This window comes from Lichenostomus cassidix, chromosome 20 (assembly GCF_008360975.1).
Source record: "Lichenostomus cassidix isolate B80296 chromosome 20, HeHo_3.0, whole genome shotgun sequence".
NCBI lineage: Eukaryota > Metazoa > Chordata > Aves > Passeriformes > Meliphagidae > Lichenostomus > Lichenostomus cassidix.
This window is the reverse complement of record NC_139500.1, coordinates 5,135,249-5,156,730: the sequence shown is the minus strand read 5'-3', so window position 1 is coordinate 5,156,730 and position 21,482 is coordinate 5,135,249.

The window sequence follows — 21,482 nt, the reverse complement described above, 5'->3', positions numbered from 1 at the left end:
GAGATGACAAAAATAGAATTAACCCTATGTGAGCAGGGTTACAGGTCACCCTCTCTGTGAGCAGAGAGTCCCTGGGGAGGGATTTTATTTTCCTTCTTCTGTTATGGCTCAGGGGTTGTTTCATCCAACCTAATGGAAAAGGTTCCCATGCTCAGGTAAAATCCCCAGCTCCAGGGGCTCTATAATGTAGAGCAGCCCTGGGACTGCTCTAAATTAGGCTGTAAAGAAACACCCAAATGAAGCAGGAGATAGAGGGAAAAAAATCTACCAAAAAATGGCTAGGGAAGTTCATTCCTGTGTTAGAGAGGGAACTCATTCAGTGCCTTTCAGTGATAACTGGGGCTGCATTCAATCTTGACGTCTTTTTTCTGTAAGTCTTATCAGAGTTGTTTGGGAAACTGCAGGTATTGATGAAAGGTGAGGAGAAAAACAAAAAATAAAAAGGGCCCAGCTTGTGGGAAATAAATCTTTGGTTGATTTAGTGGAAAGATGTTTACCGAGAAGGGGAATTCTCTGGACAATAGCTATCTTTCTAAAGATTCTCATAAATCACAGACAAACTGTTCTGACTCCAAGGGAAAATATTTCCAACTGTTTCACTGTTAAAAAATAACTCAGGGTTTTTTCATTTTACAGAAAACAATGTCTGCTCTGGCAGCATCTTTTCACTTTTGCTTCTAGAGACTTCCCTGCTCTGCCTCTTGTTCTGTCTAGCCTGTGACTATCATTCCAAAGCCTGATGCCAAAGCAAAGGGGTGATCCTGTGGTATCTTTGCTGGAATTTAGAACTGGCTCCTCAGGAAACACTGCTGAATCAGAATCATAGAATGGTTTGGGCTGGAGAGGACATTAAAGATTATGTTCCACCCCCTGCCTTGGCAGGATCACCTTCCACTATCCCAGATTGCTCCAAGCCCCATCCAGCCTGGCCTTGGACACTTCCTGGGATGGAGCAGCCACAGCTTCTCTGGGCACCCTGTGCCACAATTAGGTCTCTCCAGAACCTTCTTTTTTCCCAGGCTCAGGCTGCAGTTATTCTCTTTTATTTACTAAGCCCGTGTACAGATGCTGAAACCAAACCAAGTTCACTTTTAGTGCAGTACATGATTTTACAGCAAAAGAGAAAAAGTTGCCCACCCAGCCTTGAATCCAGGTCTGAATGCCGCAGGAAAGAAGTCTGGAGAATGATTTGGGTAGAAGGGTGCATTCATACAAGAAATTGCTAAACATCAGCACAGCCACACTGGTGACAAGGATGTGAAATAGGCTAGAAAAATTAGATGGAGTCCTTCTTCCTCAGTAATGATCATGTCATCAAGGAAAGTCATATTTTACCACGTGGCAAGAGAAGTAACAGTGACAGAAACTGCCACAAAAGCAGATGTGAGATGAACAGGCAGGGAGCTGGACAGAGTACAATTAACAAAAACACTTCTTTAAATGACTTGATTCTCCAGAATTTGCCCTGATCCTTCTGCAAATTTTGCAGGCACAGGTCAGCTTGGCTTGGATATTGTGTGAGGTTCAGAGAGGCACTTAAAGCCCTTGTCTTTCCTGGAGCTGTGCTGGAGAGACAAGCAGGTTGACCTCAGTGCAAGCAGAAATGTTGCTCTGCCAGTGAGGCACAAGGAGAAGCAGAGCTATGAAATTCAAGAATTAAAAGCCAAAAGTCAAGCTGAAGTCAGGGTGGTAGGATCTGCCCTGATTTTGTTTGCATAAGTAATACTTTTAGGGGGCAGAAGTCCCCAGGCAACCCTTTCTGTCACCTCTACAGCTTAATTTGCCCAGCAAGGCCAATGCTTGGAAATGCTTTTCCAATATTTGGGGCAAATAATGATATGGGGCATATAAGAAAATGTGTGGAGTTGACCATAACTGACAGGAGTTATTGTTAAAGACTTTTAGAAGTTATTTCTAAAGATTTTTGGGTGTTCTTCACCTGTTGTTCCCAAACAGGCTTGTCTTGAGTGGTCTCCCTAGAAAAACAGAGGCACCTGAGACACCTCAGTGGATCATAGCTGGGAGAATAACAAAACTACAGCACTGATGAGCCCCTGAAACCACTGGCAAACAAGCTGAGCAGGCAGCAAGTCCTAAATTCATCCTTGTGAGGACTAACCTTTTTATGAATTAGGAGTATTAGTGTAGCTCCCACCTGCTTGTATCTGTACCTTAATGGAGATCTTCACTCTCCAAAACCCCTCCAAGGAGCTCAGAAATATGCCCCTGCCCTCTGGGAGACTCTGCTCTCCTTGGCAAGTATGCAAACACATTTTACTGCGAGCCTAATATGCCAGATAGAAGGAGAAATGGATAGTTTGCCATATAAAGAGATCTGAGATACACTTGAAAAAGGGCAGGCTTGCAAGAAATAAAATCCATCTTGTGTTGCAATGTGAGGAGATCACTTTATCTGTTCATCTTTTATTGGAATGAAAGGGCATGTGTAGGTACTGAATTAGCTGCGTGACATGTCACAGGCTGAGCTCTAAGTATGAAAAGAAAGATTTTGATCAAATGCACGCTTGCTTCGAGATGTAAAAGGGATGATGTGAAGAAGCAATTTTGCAAATCTGAGCGGAATTGGTTTAGAGCAGAAGTTGACAGCAAATGGAGACAGCAAATGTGACAATCCCACTCTCACCAGCCAACCAACCCACAGCAAAGCCAGCTGCAGGGTGTTGTCACTGCTGTCCCTTCCCTCCTGCAGCCCATGATGGGAACTGACCCAGGGCATTTAGCACAGCTCTCTGCTGGAGCAATGGCAGCTCACAGCTCCTTGGTGCCTCCAGCCTCACAGAATGGGAACACAGAGCTGAAGACAGGGAGCCCAAGGGGGTACTTTTGCTTGAGGGATGACTCCTGATCATGTATGGCTTCTGAACTTAATCACAGAGGATCTGGGAGAAAGTGATGCTCCTAATTCAGGAGAAGTGCAATCGTCTCATGTTTCAGTTGCTGACAGGTTGAATTTCTTCTTCAAGTGCTGAAAGTCAAGGAGATAAGTCGAATCCATTTCTCTATAGATTCTTAGTTTGCCTAATTGCAGACTTCCTCACAAGTGCCATGCTCGTGGAGGACTCAGAAGACATGAAGCTATTTTTATTCTTCATTTAACACTTCTCAGCCATTAGCAACTGAGAAGTTGTGATTAGTGCTGCGAGTTCTCCTGGAAAACAGTTATCCAGTGAATCACTCTTCACTGACAGAGCTCTGCCCACCTTCCCACCAGCCTCACCAGGTGATAGCCTACTATTATAATTCCTCCAGGAGCCAGTTATTTCATGGAACAATCCTGTTCTTCCTCTCCTGCCTGGTAGGGAGCTGTTCTGCTCAGCTCCATGGCAAACAGATGCTGGAGATAACCCTTCCAGCCAGGCTATCCTCATGGATGTGGCTTTGCTCACATGCCAGAGAGCCACAGGGAATGGTCCTGCTGGATCCATGGAGCTGATAAAGTTGGAAACAAGTAAATATCACCCCAAGTTCCTGGAGATCCACTGTCCAGAATGTGCAGGGGGAATCTGAAGTCATGGTTCTGGTTTATGAGGTTTTCCCCAGCAGCAGAAGTACCCTTGCTTTAGCCACCTCCAGCTGGATCAGGAGGGCTTTGCCCTGAAAATGAGGGCTTCCCTGCAGTGTCTGCTGCACACAGCACTCCTGTCCCCCATTCCCTGCTAAAATCACAGCACAGCACTGCAGAATCACAGCACAGCAATCTGCAGTGTCTCACCTGCATGGTCTCATCAGAAGCAGGAAGCAGGAGCAGATCCAGACCTGCTGAAACACCTTGTCCTGCTGTCCCAGGGGATGGGCTGGCCTGGGCTCAGCAGGAACATGGTTATCCAGAAACACTGGTATTGATCATGCTCAGGTTGTGCTGGAGAGGAGCTGCAAATTGTAATCATCATAATCATTCTCATTACTTTATTTGGTCACACAGACAGAGCCCAAAATGTGATAATAATAACAGGAACCCCCTGCGAGCATCTTTGATTTTCTCTTCATGAAATAGCAAGTTTTGCTGTTGTTTCTGAAAAACATTAGATGAGAATCATTACAGGGCAAATTAGGTTTGAATGTTGCCAGTTTGTGGAGAGAGGATGGAGACACAGCCTCAGTGAGCTCCTTTTCTGCCCAGAATCTGGAATCAGTGGCAGAGCTCCACATCTCAGCCTGATCCTGCCTTCCTGACTGCCTGGACCTGCCCCAGAATCCAGGAGTTTCTGATTTTTGCCACATCCCAGCTGACTGGGAGCTAAATAACAGGCTGGGTTCAGCTCTCACCACCAATGTGAAATATTTCCATTAAGATTAGACTTGATGATCTTGGAGATCTTTACCAACCTCAATGAATCCATGATTCCATGCCACCATCTAAATCAAAAGGAGTGGAGAAACAGCAGGGCCAAAATCCACTCCCTTCCTCTAACTCAGTACACTTGTAGCTGACTAGTCAAGCTAATTATTACAGCTTGTGTTTATGTGGGGTTTTTTTGCCAACCTACAAAAAAGCAGCAAACCCTCATGCTTGGTTTTGGCATTGAGCAAACATCTCAAACAAACCTCCCCTGGAACTCCCTTTTTCCTGCAGCCCATGGATTTGTCCTCCAGGGTGGTGTGACAGTGAGGTTTGGTCCTATGTGGCTTAAGTGACATTAAGTGGTTTTTCCATTACTCCAACAGCAAACCCCATTCATGGGTGTAATTTCTAACCTGGCACAGATGAATGGAATCAAATTTGTGTGATGATATCCAGAGAAATGCTTTTGTTTTGGAATAAATTAAGGTAGAGGGCTAGCAGTGGAAGCTGCAATAAACCTGCAGGAAATCTGCTATTTCTGCTCAGAGCTGCCACTCCTGGAGTCAGGCTCAGCACCTGCAGTGCAGCAAGGCATATCACTATGGATGGGATGCAGAATATATGTAAATATTATACATAACAGGGTTTGGCCAGCACATGTGGATTTGAGTCCACAAGAGGAGCAGCAGCCTTTACTTTCCTTCCCCACTTCTGCCCACTGAAGATTTTCCTTCACAGGAAGATGAAGACATAAATCCCAAGGTTTATAATCAACTCTGAGCGTGGAGTGAGAGGATGTTCCATGTTAAGTGTTTAAACTAAGCACAGCAACTCCTGCTATTCAGGCACAAACCCACTCCCTTGGGAGGCTTTTTTGTAGGTGTGTTTAATGGGACCAGCTTTGCAGCAGCCAAAATCAATGTTGGGTTTGCTACAACCCAACCACAGGGCTGGAGGTGGAAAATATTGGCTCATGGGTTTTGTTGTGGTGAGGGGATGTGCATCCCAGAAATGCCAGAGCAGCTTATTAGTAAAGGATAAAAGTTTTCAGAAGGGCTTTGCTGTAATTGCATGCTTCTCCTTGAATTAAATGCTCAAATAATTGTAGAAATTGGCTTGAGCTAGAAAATGCTTCACCTCTAACTATAATTTGCTAGGAAACAGGTGAAAAAAGGAAGAGCTCAAGCAAGAATAACTACCATGAGAATAAAGAGGTTTGGGAGAGAGGAATTAAGTTTGAATATGTATCAGCAATAACTTACATTTATGTTACTGTCGCAGAACTGTGAAAATAAAATCCATGAACAAACTGGGATAAATACTAAACCAGCATTTATGTTCACTTTCATTTCAACAGTGCAAATACTTAAACACATTAAAAAAAGATTTAGATTTTCTAGATGCTCAGAGGTTTTGTAGGCACTGTCAAATTTGATTCAAGACGATGAAGAAGTCTGAACACTCTGTATAAATATGCAGCTTAGTAAGCTTTGTGCCCAGCCCAAAAAGCAAGATATTTTTAAGCAGCAGACTAGAACTGTGATCCATACAGCCTCCTCATGATTGCTCTGGAAATTTCAATAAAGAAGAGAACCTGCATGGAAATGTGCAGGGGTTATAACCTGAGCTGAAGCAGAGCTGGGAGAACACAGCAGACAAAACACATTTTCCTTGCAGGATGCTGGAGAAGAGAAGCTGGGGACCAGCAAGGTCCAACCAAAACTCTGACTCCAATCTGACACATTTCTGTGTTGGTTCATTTGACAATTCCAGTGTGACCAGGAGGCTCAGCAGCTGCTAAAAGATTTGTGATGTTGTGATTGCCCAGCTGGAGGGGATTGGATGCCCATGGGGGTCTCCTGACCTGTGGACTTCTCAGGAGCTGCTCAGGTTTCTCCCTGCCCTTCCCATGAAACTTTATGGGGAAATATCCAGGGCAGGAGCAGGCAGAAAGGACTCGTTGGAGCTATGGACTGCTTCCCATTTGAAAATTAGATAAATTTGACCAATACAGGACTTTGCAGCACAAAAGTGACCCTGAGGAGGCTGCAAGGTGCTGTGTGCTTGGGCACCCTCAGCACTGGGAAAAACTCACATCCTCTGAGGCTTTGGCCATTCTGCAGCTGGGGAGATGTGACAGCATCAGGATTGACCAGGGTGTTGATTGACCATGGATGGTAATGCTCTTTAATTTTCAGACTTGCAAAATTGGTTGCAAACTTGCAACTTTGTTTGACTCACGACTCAAAGGAACATATGATTACTGCAGCGTTTGGACCCAAGTATCAGTAAAAAAACAAAAGCAGCATATGAGGCAACATATGGTAAATATGTATTTAGAAGCACAGAAAGTAGACAAACTCATCTGGGTCAAGATTTAATCAGATAATGTTTGGTTTAGACTCAGCACTAATGCTGCTTTGGAAGCATATTACATTTGGAATCAGTATTTAAAACTCTGTTACAGGCAAATGAAAATAAAAGCTAAGGAAAAAAAGGAAGAGCAGCAAATTCATGGCATGGCAAATTTATATTTCTTTGGCAAGCAGCAAATCAACACTCAATCAATTTCTTTACATTTGTGGTACAAAGGGCTAGCCTGCTAACCTAGTAATGCAGTTAATAACTCATTCCCTTTTGGTTTCTTCATCTTTATTTATTAATCCCCAAATTCCAACTAAACCTACAAATATCTCAGACTCTGAAGACACTCCTGAAAGGAGAAGGGAAGCTCTGAGAATGCTAAAACTCTTTCATGTTTTAACGAAAGTCCTTGTGGTTCAAAAGGTCCTGAAGGTTTTTAGGCAAAATATTTGCCCCCGAAGCCAATGAATCATAAAGCACAGTCAGTGCTGTCATGGGACAATGTTTTAAGAGCCCTGTGGCCCTGTAGATGTGACATCATCTAATATTTCTACAGTACCTCTATAATTTCCCAATTCCATCGTTATGTGACCTCTGACAGGCTCCATAAGCACCTTGTTTCAGCATGGAAGATGCACTGACCACATTCAGATCTGTCTTCCTCAGGTGGAGACAATGGAGTAACAGCATTATCTGAAGGGAAATAGATCAGGATCTATCCACAGTCTTTTCCTCAGCCAAATAGTAATAGTTTCTAGCCATGAATGACACATGTGTGGGAAACTAACATGAGACTCGTGGTACATATAATTCCCTCTGAATCCTGATGAATGGAGTGATCCAGCTCTGCTCTTCACCACTAATTTCCACCCCCAGACCATTGCACTGCAGATGGTGGAATCCCTTGTGCCAAGCCAAATCCAGCCACCAGCAGAGCCTCTCACCCCTGCTTTCCATCACCTCCTGCTCGAAACAGCGTGTGCCTTGTGACTTTCCATTATTCTTCCATCTGATTAAACATTCACAAAATCTCCCCTCCACTTGGTGCAGGGCTCCCTACCCAGTTTGCACTACCAGGTATGAATTCATTCATTTAGTGAGAGCTCAAGTGGGAACACAGTCAAGACCACGGCAGAGGGCAGGGACTGCACAACCAAGTCCAGGACAAGCAATTTCTGAGCAGACGTGTCTTTCTTTGAGAGTCAGCCTCGAGTTAGGATGGGGCATTTGATGTGGTCTCTGAATTTCCTACATATTTATGACTCTACACACGAGGAAAGTTGTCAGCTCAGACAGGAGATGAGAACAGTTTGCCGCTCGCTCCCCGTTGAACAAAGGCGCCAGGTGGCTGGCAGAGACGCTGGATTACTTCATTAGCAGCAAGCAGAGCAGAAGGCTGGCTGTGAACAAGCAGGGCTGAAGGAAGCCAAGCAGATGAAGCTGCGGGATGGAGCCTCTCCAAGTGCTGATAGGAGAAGGGAAGATGGGCCAAGCTGGTGAGAAAACCCTGGCAGCCCTTCCAGGCACTCACAGAGCCCTCAAACACTCCTTTCTTACATCTGTGAAACCATCTCCTGTCGAGACACATGCTCAGCCTCAGCCTCTGTGCTATTTTTCAAAGCAGGGCTGCTGTCCACAGGACAGTGATTGCAGCAGCTCCCCCGGGAGCCAGAAAGCACTCAGACATATGGCTCTGCTCCTGCACATCTGCTGGGACTCTGCTGCCTCCCTGCTCACACGAGATGCCCAGCAGAGATGGAGACAGTGGGTGCAGTTCATGGGTACCTATGGCTTTGGAGGGAATGGCTTCACTCTCCTGGTTTTTGGACCATCTCTCCTAATTCCATCAGATTATGGTGTTAGTGAGGGTAGGAGAGGCAATAAGCTAATGCATCAGCCTTTCAGGCTGGGGGGGATTTGCTATCCTCCTTTGCCTTGTCTCACAGAGATGCAGCCTGGTTGACATGGATATGGGGAGCCAGCCCTGAGACTGTGGAGCTGGGAAGCAAGGAGCTGCTCCTGGGTGGTGGAATTAATTAATTAATGTGTCCCTCCATTTAAAAAAGGCACACAAAAATATCAGGCTTCTGGGGCACTTGGAAATTCTGTTGTCAAGATTGCCAACAGGTAATAAAAAGCGTGTGGCTTGCTGTCAGCCAAGGACATCGGGGAAATGAGAGAATAACTCCAATTTTAACTGAAGAGGGGCTCAGATAAAGGATCATCAAGCTCTCTGACAGGGCATGCTGCCCCTCAAGGTGCTGTAAATAGCCACCAGCCAGTGATAGCAATTACTGGAACCTTTTCCCTTCCTTCTTGGTGGGGATTCAGAGAGCCCTGGCAGCACGAGTGACATTGTGCATTGTTACTAACAGCACTGGAAATTCAAACACAGACCTCAGGGCCTCACTTGTGCTGAGCACAAGCTCTTCCAAAGCAATTGCAACCCCTGTGAGCTCCAGGGGAAATCCAGAAGCTGAGCTTATTCCATGATTTCTCCTATTTTACCTCAAGTAGGATTGCAGCAGGCAAGGTGTGGGAGGCAGGTTGGGTTTCTCCCTCCCTGTCTGCCCAGCTAAGCAGAGATCTTGTCTGATCCCCCTGCCCATTCCTCTGCTGTGCCCACCCTTCAGAGCTGGCATTGCAGAAAGGGTAATCCTCTTTGGTGCCTTTAACTTTGATTAAAAGGTCACCTTTCAAACTCTGCTGAGAGGGGTCCAGTGGTCCTTTCTGCTGTTGTCAAAAACCAAATTAATCATCAAGTCACAACTGGGAAATTCAGCATCTCTCAGCAACGATGGTAGTTAATCACCATTTCAGTTTAAGGGACTCTCTGGTTCACCCACGACAGAAGCACTGAGGGAGAAGAAAAACCTGAGGAGCTGTGAATGGGAATCTTAATACAACATTACTGTCAAGTGAATGAAGCCTTGAGGACAGGTTAACAGGCTTAAAATACGAATAGAAAAAGATGGAATAAGAGGAAAGCTACATCTTCATGGCAGTCAGGTTCTGCTGGATTGAACTGGGATGCTCAAAAGGAGGGAGGACTGGGAATATTCTTGCATTACCATCCATGTAATGGTGGTTTTGGGCATGTCACTTTGGAAGCCATTCTCTATTTAAATGTTCAAGGCCCAGGTGAGCTGGCTTTGAGTGTGATCACAGCGTGGTCAGCACATCCTTCACCAAAAACACTCTGTCACATTTCTCCTGCCCATGTGCCACCAGCTCAGGCTCTCATCCATCAAGCCAAGCCCAGCAGGTGAGCAGGGACCTTTCCCAGCTCCCTGGGGGACGATGGAGAGCAGAGAAACCCACAGCCTGTGCTCAGCAGGAATGCCACAGGAAGAGCAGCACTGCTAGCGGATATGGCAAAGTGAGTAGCTAAAGCCACAGGGACCATTTCATAATGCCTCTGGAAATGTGGAGCTGCTCGCCAGTTTTCCCTCACTGCTATTTCACAACGCCGGCTGATTAAATTTTGCTGTCTGGTATTGAGTCTAAATAACAATGAATAACTTATGAGGAGCTCTTCTAATGAGGCACACGCCGTTCCTGCGATTCACTCAGCGCTGGGATTATTGCTCACCAGACCCAGGGGAGCCAGCCAGGTCTCCTGCCAATTTTCCATAAATCCGGATAGCAGTTGGCCAGTGTGTGTAGCTGCCACCCCTGTGCCACCCACAGCTGGCTCCCAGATATCTCAGGCTGTGGATTGGGACCTCAGCCTTTCCTCCCACATCTCGTCATGGCTAGCTCAGGAAATGAGTTGACCAGTGGAGAATACAAAACCAAAATCCCACCAGGCACCCTGGAAGCATTCAGCCTGTCCCACCAGCTCTTTCTTCTTATCCAGCTCTTGTCAGGTTTTTCTTTTCTGCTGGAGGCAAGTCTCCAGCAGAATGAAGTGCTGGACAAAATAATTTAAAATATTTTGAGTGCTGCAGTGGGTTTTAGCTCTTCCAGCCTCCATTCCTAGTGGAGTGAGACAGCAACTCTGCCCAAAAATGGTGCAAAATGTCTATTTGCTTTACCTAGCTGAGGCAGCAGGAACTCCACCACCTGCTCAGCCCTGGCCAGGCGTGATGCTTAAACCAATTCACTTCCATACAAACCACGTAGATGTTTCACAAAGGCAGCTCTGAATTCCCCAGGCTGAAAAGCACTTAAGCAGCAGCTTTTGTGCAGCTTTAGCTCTGATGATCCACGATCAGACGGGTGGAGCAAAGTGCCTGTCTCTCCTCCAGACTGGGAGGCAGCGATTTCTCAGCCCAAGTGCTGTGAGTGCATCCGAAATGCATGAGGAGCTGTTTAAGCACCAGTTGCCAGAGCCTGCCAAACAAGAAATAGATTTGCCTTATACATTCGAGTGAATTTTTATTTTTGTCAATCTTGCCACTCTTGTAACATGTCCCCCTGTGAAATGTGTTGAGCTGAGATAACCAGGCATAATGCATCCGCGGGGATTTGCAGTGGCAACAAAACAATCTTGATATTCACGATGAAAAATGTCAAGTGGTTTTATAGTATCAAATGATGATGGTTTTTACATTCTGTCTGCGGAGAGTAAGCTGTAGAAAAAGCTAGACTGTGCGAATTTATGTACTTGTGTGTGTATTTGCAACTGCTGATCAGATCAAGGAAGCAATGTGGAATCTCAAACAAGCCTCATTGTTTTCCCTACACACCCCAGGACTTCTTTTCTTTCTGTGGTTTCTTTCCCCTTCTAATTACAGTGATGCTATTACCCAAATTAGCAGCTGAGAGCACAGCACACAGAAAACCTTTCCAGGACCAGGTGTGATGGCAGTGAGACAAATGCCACTGAGCCCTGGCAAGATGCTGCCCCAGCCAGGAGGAGAAAACAGACTGGATTTGGGGAGTCCCCTCTGCTCCCTGCAGCTACAGGATCCCCTAAATATATGATTCTTTGTTTATTTAGTCTTTATGGACCACTGCCTAATTGCAGCTTAAAGTTCAGAGCACCTATGAAGAGCCCACGACTGGGGAAGGCAGTGGGAGGAAGGTTTGCCCTCCAAAGAGGATTAATTAGGAGAAAAGCAGCTGGTGAACATTTGGATAAATAAGAACTTAAGGGTATAAATGAGTAAGAATGAGATAAGAACGTTTCTCTCTCAGCTCCTGGTTCCACCATGTGGTTTTGCTATCTGGCATCTTCTCCAGCAGGGATAGTGCTTCAAAAACCTGAGTTAGTGAGATGAATCCTATTTTCCAAACATGTGCTGCTGGCTGGGAGGTCGGATTTGTGTTAGCTCTGTCTCTCTCAAGTGAACTTCTACAATGTCAAGTAAAACTTAGTGCTGAGAAGGTGTGTGCAGAGATTTCAGCTTAGGAGAGAGCCAGAGATGGAGCTGAGCACCAAGACCCTGCAGGGGCTGAAGACACCTGGATTGCTCAGGTGCTGAGCAAGAAGATCCACCCCTCCTTGGGTTTTAATTCAGACCTAAAGCTCCTAAACTTAAGTGATTGCACCAAAGTTTGCATGATCTTTTTGTCTGAATTCAAAACTTACCCTGTCAAGGCTTGGCAGAACTTGGGTCTGGTACAGAGTTTTAACTCAATCTACCTGGTCTTGTTATATTGAGTCAAAATTTAGCTTTTTTTATCTTTTCCAAGCTACTTTCCAATCTGGGTTGGTTTAATGTCATTACCCAGGTATGTAAGGTCTAATTGGGCAGCAGGACAGCAGGAGGATGCAGCTCTGGGCTCTGTGCATTGTCAGGAGGCTGCCCAGGGTGAATTTCCTCACTGACACCCAGAGCTGCACAGCCTCACTTCATGCCTGTGTGAGAGAAGGGAAAAAGCTCCAGGCAGGGAGGTGGGGAATGCTGAGGAGCAGAGAGAGGGAAGGGAAGCCCCTCACATTACACTTGTCAGACAAAAGGTTAGCAGGAATGATCTCTCCCTGGTGCCTTCTTCACCACCTGCTTCCAGTGACACCCTTCAATAGCAAAGGACAGGTTTCCACTCTTTCCACACCTGTTTAAGAGTTTTAATTACATCAAGGCACACCAAGAGGAGCCTAAATCAAAACACTTGGCACTGGGGAGGTTAAATGTTGCTCTTTTCAAACTACACATTGTTTTTGGTTTTATTTCTATAAACAGAATATTACGGAAGCAAATGTGGCAACGCACAGTGAGGCTTCCTCCTTAATCCACCTCAGCATTTGCCTGCTCTCGGTTGGTTTCTGCAGTAATCACATTTCCTTTATCTTTAATTCATAAGCTGATCTTTCATTTAAAGAGTTCCTTTCTTCCTCCAGCCCTTTGCATGCATATTCCTGCCCACAGCTCTTGCAATACACAAGATAACCTAATGCCAGAGGCAAAGCGAGGTGAATTTTTTCCAGCGCAAAATTTCCGAAGGAGGCTGACATTTGAGGAAGGATTCAGGTGCCTCAACATATGTCATGTGCTGCTTTGGAACCCCCCATGGTAGCTGAGGCATCCCCAGAAGGGCTGGCAGACGTGACAGGAAACCTCTGGGATGTCACATCCTCGTGGGGACCGCGGTCCCCAAGGCTGGCTTAATAGAGCAGACAGAAAATCAGTGTCACAGCAATTATTCCTGATGTTGAGAAAATCCAGGGGAGGATGGAAACCTCCTGTCTGACTTATTGCGTTCAGGGATTTTGGGGAGATGAGGGTGAGAGCTTTTAGCCTTTGCACTGTGCCTGGTTGTCCCCATTTTGGGCTCCAAGGGGACCCAGGGGAGCTGGCCCTGCAGCCCTGGGGGATAGAAAATGCTCAGATCTGCTTTTAATCTTCTGACAGGATTTGTATAAGAATTCTACGAAATCTGGTAACTAAAGCTCTCAAGAGGTAGAGGATTTGCTGTGATCCTGGGTGGAATAAGCTAAGATGTTATTTCTTTAAAAACCTAATCTGGCATCAGTGTGGGTAAAACCCCCCAAATCCACAGAAGCCCTATTTTAGGCTGAAAACATGCAAAAATAATTGTTCTTTAAAATAACTGGACTCCAGGTATGGGGATGGGTGTTTTTTTTCTGAGCTCCAGAGACATTTAGGGAGTTTATTTTAATAAATTTGGAATCACTCTCTCACAGACTGACTTGTGGCTATGGAGAGGTGGCAGGAGGGGATATGGATGGGAGAGACCCCCAGGGCAGGGTGTGAAGGGAGGTTAATAAATCACCTCCCAAAGCTGCTGCCCATCTCTCCCATCTCCTACTGCCCTAACAGCACTTATCCAGGTAGGAAAATATTCCTGGGTCTGGGTTCACTGAGCTCTGTCCCTTTGGAAATGGGAAGCCAGAAAAATGCGAGAATAAACCTTAATAACCTGCAGCTGCCTCCTGGCACAGGGCAGCGTTTGTGAAGGGATCTTCCCTGAACGTCTTGAGCCTGCAGATGCTTTGTCCTGCTGAAATGAGAAGTGTGGGCGATGCCAGGCAGGCGTTGGAGAGGAAATGAGCAACGTGAAAGGAAAATAATCAACAAATGCCAACCTAAATTAGCAGCAGCAGCAGCCTGGGAAGTGGGTCCATCGAGCAGTTTATCTGTGAGTCAGATCACAACGTGCCCAGCTCATTCCCACCGCTTCCCCCAAGAGCCCACGGACACAAAAATAATTCTGTAAATACAATTATTTTACTTCTTGGAGGTACCTTTTTCTCCCCTGAAGTAAACAGAAATAAAACTCCACAACGACTCCATAGGAAGTGAGCATGAAACTCAATTCAGTTGCATTAATCTGCTTTGCAATTTTATTTCATTTTTTAATGTGCATTCCTGAAGAATAAACCCATTTTTCCCAGCTGGAGAGGGGCTGTCCTTGGGCAGAAGCTGCAGCACACACAGCCTGTGCTGCTCCTTTGTCACTGTCCTGGTGTGACCCAGATTCGCAGGGGATTTGTCACCACTCTGGGGAATGAGACCAAACACAGCCAGGGAAGGCAAAGCCCACTCCACATTTCAGGAGGTTTTGTATCACTGGCCTCACTCTGGGCTTTTATTTCCCCTGCCTGGGATCAGATGGATCATGTGTGATTTGAAAACTGTTTTCTGCTGCTGGGGAAAACTGGGCTAGGTAAATACAACTGAGAAAAAATACTTGGGAAACAGTTTTCCCTCCGGGAAAAAGGGCAAAGCAGTCCAAAATCAAGGCCCTTGGTAAGTTCCCTAAAAAATCTGGAGCTCTTAATATTCTTATAACTTCTTTTATCCCTCTGGAAGGGCAAGGAAAAGAGAAAATACAACCAGAATTTGCATTTTGTTACTTGCAAAAGGAATAATTTGATGATGGAAATTTAGTTCTATTTCTACACTCATACCAGCTGCTGCAGCCAGGAAAATCAATCTGGTCAGTGTGTGTCTGACAAGAGATATCAATCATCTCACATTTATCCTTTTAGGGATAGAAAATTCCTGGTATAAGCAAAAACTAATATAGAGATATTTATGAAACTGAAGGAAAAAATAAAGGAAAAAAAAAAGAAAGAAGACCTGCAAAACGAAAATTGAGAGGTCTGATTCATTGTGATGGATCGAGTTGTGCAGTTCCAGGTTTTCGGCTTGCTGAAGTCCCAATTAATATTTCTTTTTCGATCCAGAATGTAAAATCTTGTTGTTATGTTTTGGGATAGGGAAAAAAAAAAAAGATGTTATTGTTCTGAGATTGAAAAAAAAAATTAAAAATCTTTCTCCCTTTCACTGTTAATGAGGCACAAAAGACAACAAACCTGCCTTGTGCAAAACCCTCTATACTTGGGGCTTTTCCCCTGCCTCCTCCCTTTCCCCTCATCACTAATAGTCCTGTAAAAATGCAAAGTACTTCACAGAGGCAGAAAGGAGATGTTGCCTCCGAGATAACACAACACATTCGCAACTTCAGGCAAAGCGGCATTCGCGGCTCCCAAACTCCGCTAATGAGAGCAACCTCGCGCTTCGCGGGAATGCTAATCAATTAGGCACACCGAGTATTAATGATGTTCTTTTGCCTAATTAGATTAGCAAAACACGAGCACAGCCACTTGGGTTTTTCCCCTGCAGCTCTCCCGGCTGAGCTCCCAGGGAACAGCACCCATCTGGCTCCGGGATGCTCCGGAGGGAGGTGATTCCCCAGGAGCAGGGAGCAGCTGGGTGAGCACAGCCCCTGTGCCCACCCTGGGGAGGGATGAAGGAAGGTTTATAGCTCTCCCTACAGTTTTTACATCTCTGAGGCTGAAGGCTGAGGTTTAGGCAGCTCTCAGGCTGCTCTGGGCTGCAGCAGGGAGCTCCAGCTCGGAGCCTCAGCACCCACTGAGCTGGTGGTTGTTGTTCCAGAGGAGCTCAGATGTTCTCCTGTGTTCACAGGATTCACAAGGAATCTAAAACCCACCTGGGCATTCCCGTGAGCCACTCCATGTGGAGCTACTGGGATCTCCAGGATGGCAAAATAACAGAGCTATGGAAAAATGAGAGGAGCCTTATCTCCCAGAGAAGAGCATCATAAGATTCAGAGCAAGACAAGAAGCAGATAAGGTGCCAGAAACACTCACAAGTCCACCGACCTACAGAGAGTGAGATCCCTGAAAAACACTGATAAACTGAGCCTCCATCAATTTTCCTCCTGGTTATCTGATTTATGCAGGAGTAGGTGACACTGCTCAGGGCCCAGCTCCCAGCACAGAGAAAATGAAAGACACTGCAATGCCTTAATGAGGGAATATTCTTAGAGCAGATCCAAACGAAGCATTGAAAAGATTGCACATGTGATCTTCCCAGATTGCTGGCAGGGAAAAGAAGGTACGAAGATATTTTTAAAGGAAGATAAAACACACCTCAGAAGGACCCAGACTGAGTTTCTTTAGCAGCTTGGGCTGTTTCTCAGGAGAAGCACAGGGAGCAACAAGTTTTCAAGAAGTAAATTAGATGGACAACTCCCAACACATTCTGTCTGACATTTAAAAGCACAGATCCATCCTTTTTTTTTTTTTTGTGCATCAAGCTCGACCCTACTGATTTTTTTTTTCTTCCTAGAGAAAAACAAAAAATAGTTTCTGCATCTCCCAAGACAAATCCACTGCCAATCCATCCTTAGGAAAGAAGACATGCAAAGACAACAAGTACTTTACTTTTTCTATTAAAAATGCTTTCATAGCTACTCTTTAGGTGATAACTAAGCAGTTGGAAATGGCACAGGGTGCCCAGAGAAGCTGTGGCTGCCACATCCCTGGAAATGTTCAAGATCAGGCTGGATGGAGCTTGGAGCAACCTGGGATAGTGGAAATTGTCCTTTCCCATGGCAGGGGATGGGAATGAGATGATCTTTGAGGTCACTTCAAACCCAAACCATTCCATGGTTCCGAGGTTCTATGAACTACTGGGCAGATTTTGTTTGCAATGCCACAGAAGCTCGGGTATCTCATGATTTGTCATGTGGAAGGCTTTATTTGTGATTTTATCAACTTTCAGAGCATTGCTCCACTTGGAACAGATTTTGTATTTTTTTAAAACCAAAAAGCCAGAATAGTAAGAGCTCACATTTTTCTTATGAGTTTGAAGCAGGGCACATTAGTATGTTGAACACTCATGTCTGGAGCTACAGTTTCTATAGTTACTCGTGCATCAGTGTTTCACTGAACTCCTGCAATATTCATTTTACAGCAGCTCTGCTTCCCCCTTACTAGAAGGAGAGGTTTTTAAGAGAATTTGTGGTGGATTCATCCCACTGTGTGCACTTTTTGGAGGCTTCTCAGGACTCTCTTAACTGATGATAGAGTGTTACTTAGTAATGAAGCAGGTGAGATGTAACACAACTGAAAATTTAATGTGAGATTCATTTTTCCATGTTTCTAGGAAATTGGATGGTGGGTCACTGGCTGGAGAAGACATGCAGCACCTCATTAGAAGGAGCAGAATGCTCTCATTTCCATCTTCTAAAATTGCTGCTTGCAGGTCAACATGAAAACTTGAAGGAAGACAAGAAAATTCTCACATTTATTCTGTTCCAGAGGAAATTATTTTGGAGACAGAAGATGCCAGCACATTCTGCTTCTTCAAATTCCCTGGAACTGTGTGATGGAAACACAGTTCTGCTCCCACAGCAGAGCCACAGCCACCCCTCACACCTCCTGCCCACCCCCACATTTGCTGGGTTGGTAAAACACATTTCCCTTAACCTACCAATCCTCTTTTTTTCTGTTTTATTTTAAAGCAAGACAAATTGTTATGACCCTGACCCAGAGCCCACTGGGCTCAATATAACGTTTTTCATGGAGTTCACCTGAGGTTTTTTCCTGTGCTCCAAACCAAACATCCTTTGTAACTTCAGGAGAACACAGGCAGGCTTTTCTCAGAGTGAGGTGAAAGGGTCAGGCTACTAGCAACCCCAGTTATAAAGAAAGAAAATCAAAATATAAAGAGAAAAACTGCCCTTTGAGTGACAGCTCAGAGCCCTCCATCCCTGCTTGGGAAGGGAATACTTCAAATGAGAAATTACCAACATTTGTAGAAAAAATGCAGCTGCTCTGTTTGAACCCTCACCTGTTGCACAGTTTTCTCCTTATAAATTTTGTATTTTCCCTAGAAAAATGTATCACTAGATACTTAAATTTTACTTCTGGACCTTATTTGGATCTCGTATTTGTGGTTTTGCTGTTGCAGAGCTGGAATCCAGAGCACCAATTTGATTTCTGTCCTTTCCACGAAGCACCAGGAGCCCTCTGTCACCGCAGAGGTGCTGGACATGCCATCGTCTCCATTGCCATCTAGTGGCATCTTCCCCAGTGCCACCTGGCCCTGCACAAAACCCTGGACCTCAGCTACAAACAGGGGCTGAGCCTTGGAAAAAAGGGGGTTCTTGATTTTGCTGAAATCAAATCACACCAACTACGTTTTGTTTGTTTGTTTGGTGTTTCTTTTTCCTTCCTGTATTATATGGAACTAAGTCTAACTTAGTGGATTGTCAGTATTTTCTCCCATTCCTGTCTCTGGCACTAAGGCAGGAGGGATGCAGGGATGGGGCAGGGGAAGCCAAAGGATGCAGCTACTGGGGAAAAGGGAAATCGAGGCTTTTCTGCATATCTAGGTGTAGGAAACACCACAGCAGCTGAAGGGTAGGAAGCTCTGCAGAGCCATCTGTGTGCCACTCAGAGCTTTTATTTACTGGCATTTTAAAACCACCAGGAAGCTTCCAAACAAACTCCTCAGCACAGAAAAACGGCTCATTGACTGCCTGGGATGTTGCCCACAATAAATAACATCCAGTTCCTCCTGCCTGCCCTCCCTCTGGGCTCTCATTTGTTTCACTTCCCAGCAGCATCTCCTCAACACCAACCTCGGTTTGTTTGCCTTCTCTGACAGGGAGAATCGCCCTGAGCAAACCACAGGTGGCACAGAACTTTTGACCTTATTTACCCAGTGCAGGGCTGGCAGGAACTCCGTGCCTTTAACAAAGTCAGCCTGGGGATGAAGAAGGGAAATGAAGATTCTTCTTCCTCAGCAACTACAAACCTCATTTTCCCCTCAAAAGCAGCAATCCTGTGTCTCAGGAGGAGAGGGCAAGGCAGCAGCAGACACCAACCCATGGGGCTTTGATGCCACCTTGATGCCACCTGATGCCACCTGAAGCTCCTGTAGCCATGAGGAGCTTCATTAACACCACGAATTAAACACAAACCTGAGTTCCAGCTCTCCTCCTTGGAGACCCCATGATGACCTTGCAGCAAATGGCACCATGGACACATCCCTGCCAAGAACTGCAGCTGGGCAAGGGTGGCAACTGATGAAAAAACACACACACGAGTACCTGTGAAATAGTGGTTATATTTCTATGCTTTTACAGCAATATAATACTTCATATCAGACTGGGAAACATATTTCCAAATATTTTAAGTTACCTGTACACCTAAACAGCCTGTTTATGCAACAGGAATGCCACGTTGCTGCTCACTAAAATCCTTGACTTACCAGTCCCACAGCAACATCATAAATGCCCAAAATCCCACGAGCTTTTGCTTAGCTCTGGAAACAACACACTCAGATAAAGCTCATCTTATAAACACTAAAATTGCATGGCAATATCCATATCCATATATATATATATATTAAGAAAAACTTCTACCTTTCATAAATACATCATACATAAAATATGCTCCCAAAATACATTCATGCATTTCCTAAGATCCCTGCTTGAACCCAAAGTGTCTAAGCTGGGAAGGGCAGGGCTGAGATTCAGGCTTGTGTTTGAGGGTGGCTCCAAATCCAGGTGGAGGTGCTGGGATGGTGTTGGGGTTAACTCCTGCCACAGTGGGTCTAATCCTGCAAAAACAGGGCTCTCCTTCACACTGTGTCCCATCAAAGCTGCACCAGCAGCCAAAAGCCACCATCCACCTCATCCTTACCACTTTTAGTCTTCCCAGCAGTTACTAGACATAGAAATGGAATCAGGGAATGGTTTGGGTTGGGAGGGACCTTAAAGATCATTTTGTTTCAAGCCCCTGCTGTGGGCAGAGCCACCTTCAGCTAGAGCAGGTTGCTCAAAACCCCATCCAACCTGGCCCTGAGCACTTCCAGGGATGGGGCAGGGGATGCACAGTCTGTCCCAGCACTCGACAGGGGATGGGAAACAGGAGCTTTGGAAGCAGGAAAGTCACCCTGTGGCTCTGGTGGAAGAGGATCTGTGAATGGAAGAAGCTGCTTTCCTCCACTGACCTGAAAATCAACCACATTCCCAGCACCACCATCCCTGTCAGCTTCACCCCCACTCTGAGAGTCAGTCCTTTGCTCATGAAGGAAGCAAATGCCCATCCTGTGTCCACTTGTGAAAGCATAAATACACAAAATATACAAAAACATGGACAAAGTCATTCTGAGTTGGAGCTGGCACAAAGCAAGCTCCAGTTTTGCAGCTCAGTGGTGGTGCAGCTCCTGTCCCCTGTGGTTATCCAATGCAGAATTCCAGGGGCTGCTCACAGCCTCCCCTGGAGATGGACCTGGATCATGTGGCTGTGCAAACAGACCAAGCACTACCCTGGCCTGATCTGCACTGAGAGGGCAGCCAGACTCACACATGCCCAAATCCCACTTCTGCCCCTTGCAAGAGCACATTCAAACGTCATTTTGGGAATGCAGCCCTCTCTGCTTGCAAGCAGGCCAGCTCCAAGCCAGCATCTCCTTTCCACAAGGCAATCATATCCCTCAGGCTACTGCTCTAGAGACAAACTAAATTCATTCCATTTACCATTTTCCATTTACCCAAACCCCCTGTCTTTACACAACCAAAGAGAAGCATTGCATAGATCTGTACCTCACGTCTTCCCACGCCCAGCAAACAGCAAGAAGTTCAAGTTTTGCACAGTACATTACAAAAGGCATCACTTTTAAACAACACAAATTAAAAAAAAATGAAGTGTCACCACGGTGTAAACCCTGCAATGAGTGAGGCAGTGAGTGTACAGTGCCTGGCAGCTCTGGGGATGGCTGCCTGTAGTGTGCTGATGGATTTGCTAATCAAAACTCCTCTCCCAGTAAGAGGAACTTGCATAATGAGAGGAGCTGCTCGTGAACAGAGTGATTCTGTGTGGCACAGGAAGGAGGAGGACACTGCCAGGGCTGTCTGCTTTGCATGCAGCAGTTCAAGGGCCAGCTGACCCCTTTGCAATGCAGACTGCAGGACAGCACTGCTCCTCCCAGGCTCGGGAAGTCCCAACAGAAGTTTTGCTACAGTTGGCTTTACAATTGAGATATTCAATACAGATCCTCTGGTGGTTTAAACCCCCCCATGCTCCATTGGAGTTACCAGTGTTTATTTCCACGAGTGGAGAACGTGGTCCTGGCTTGTCACA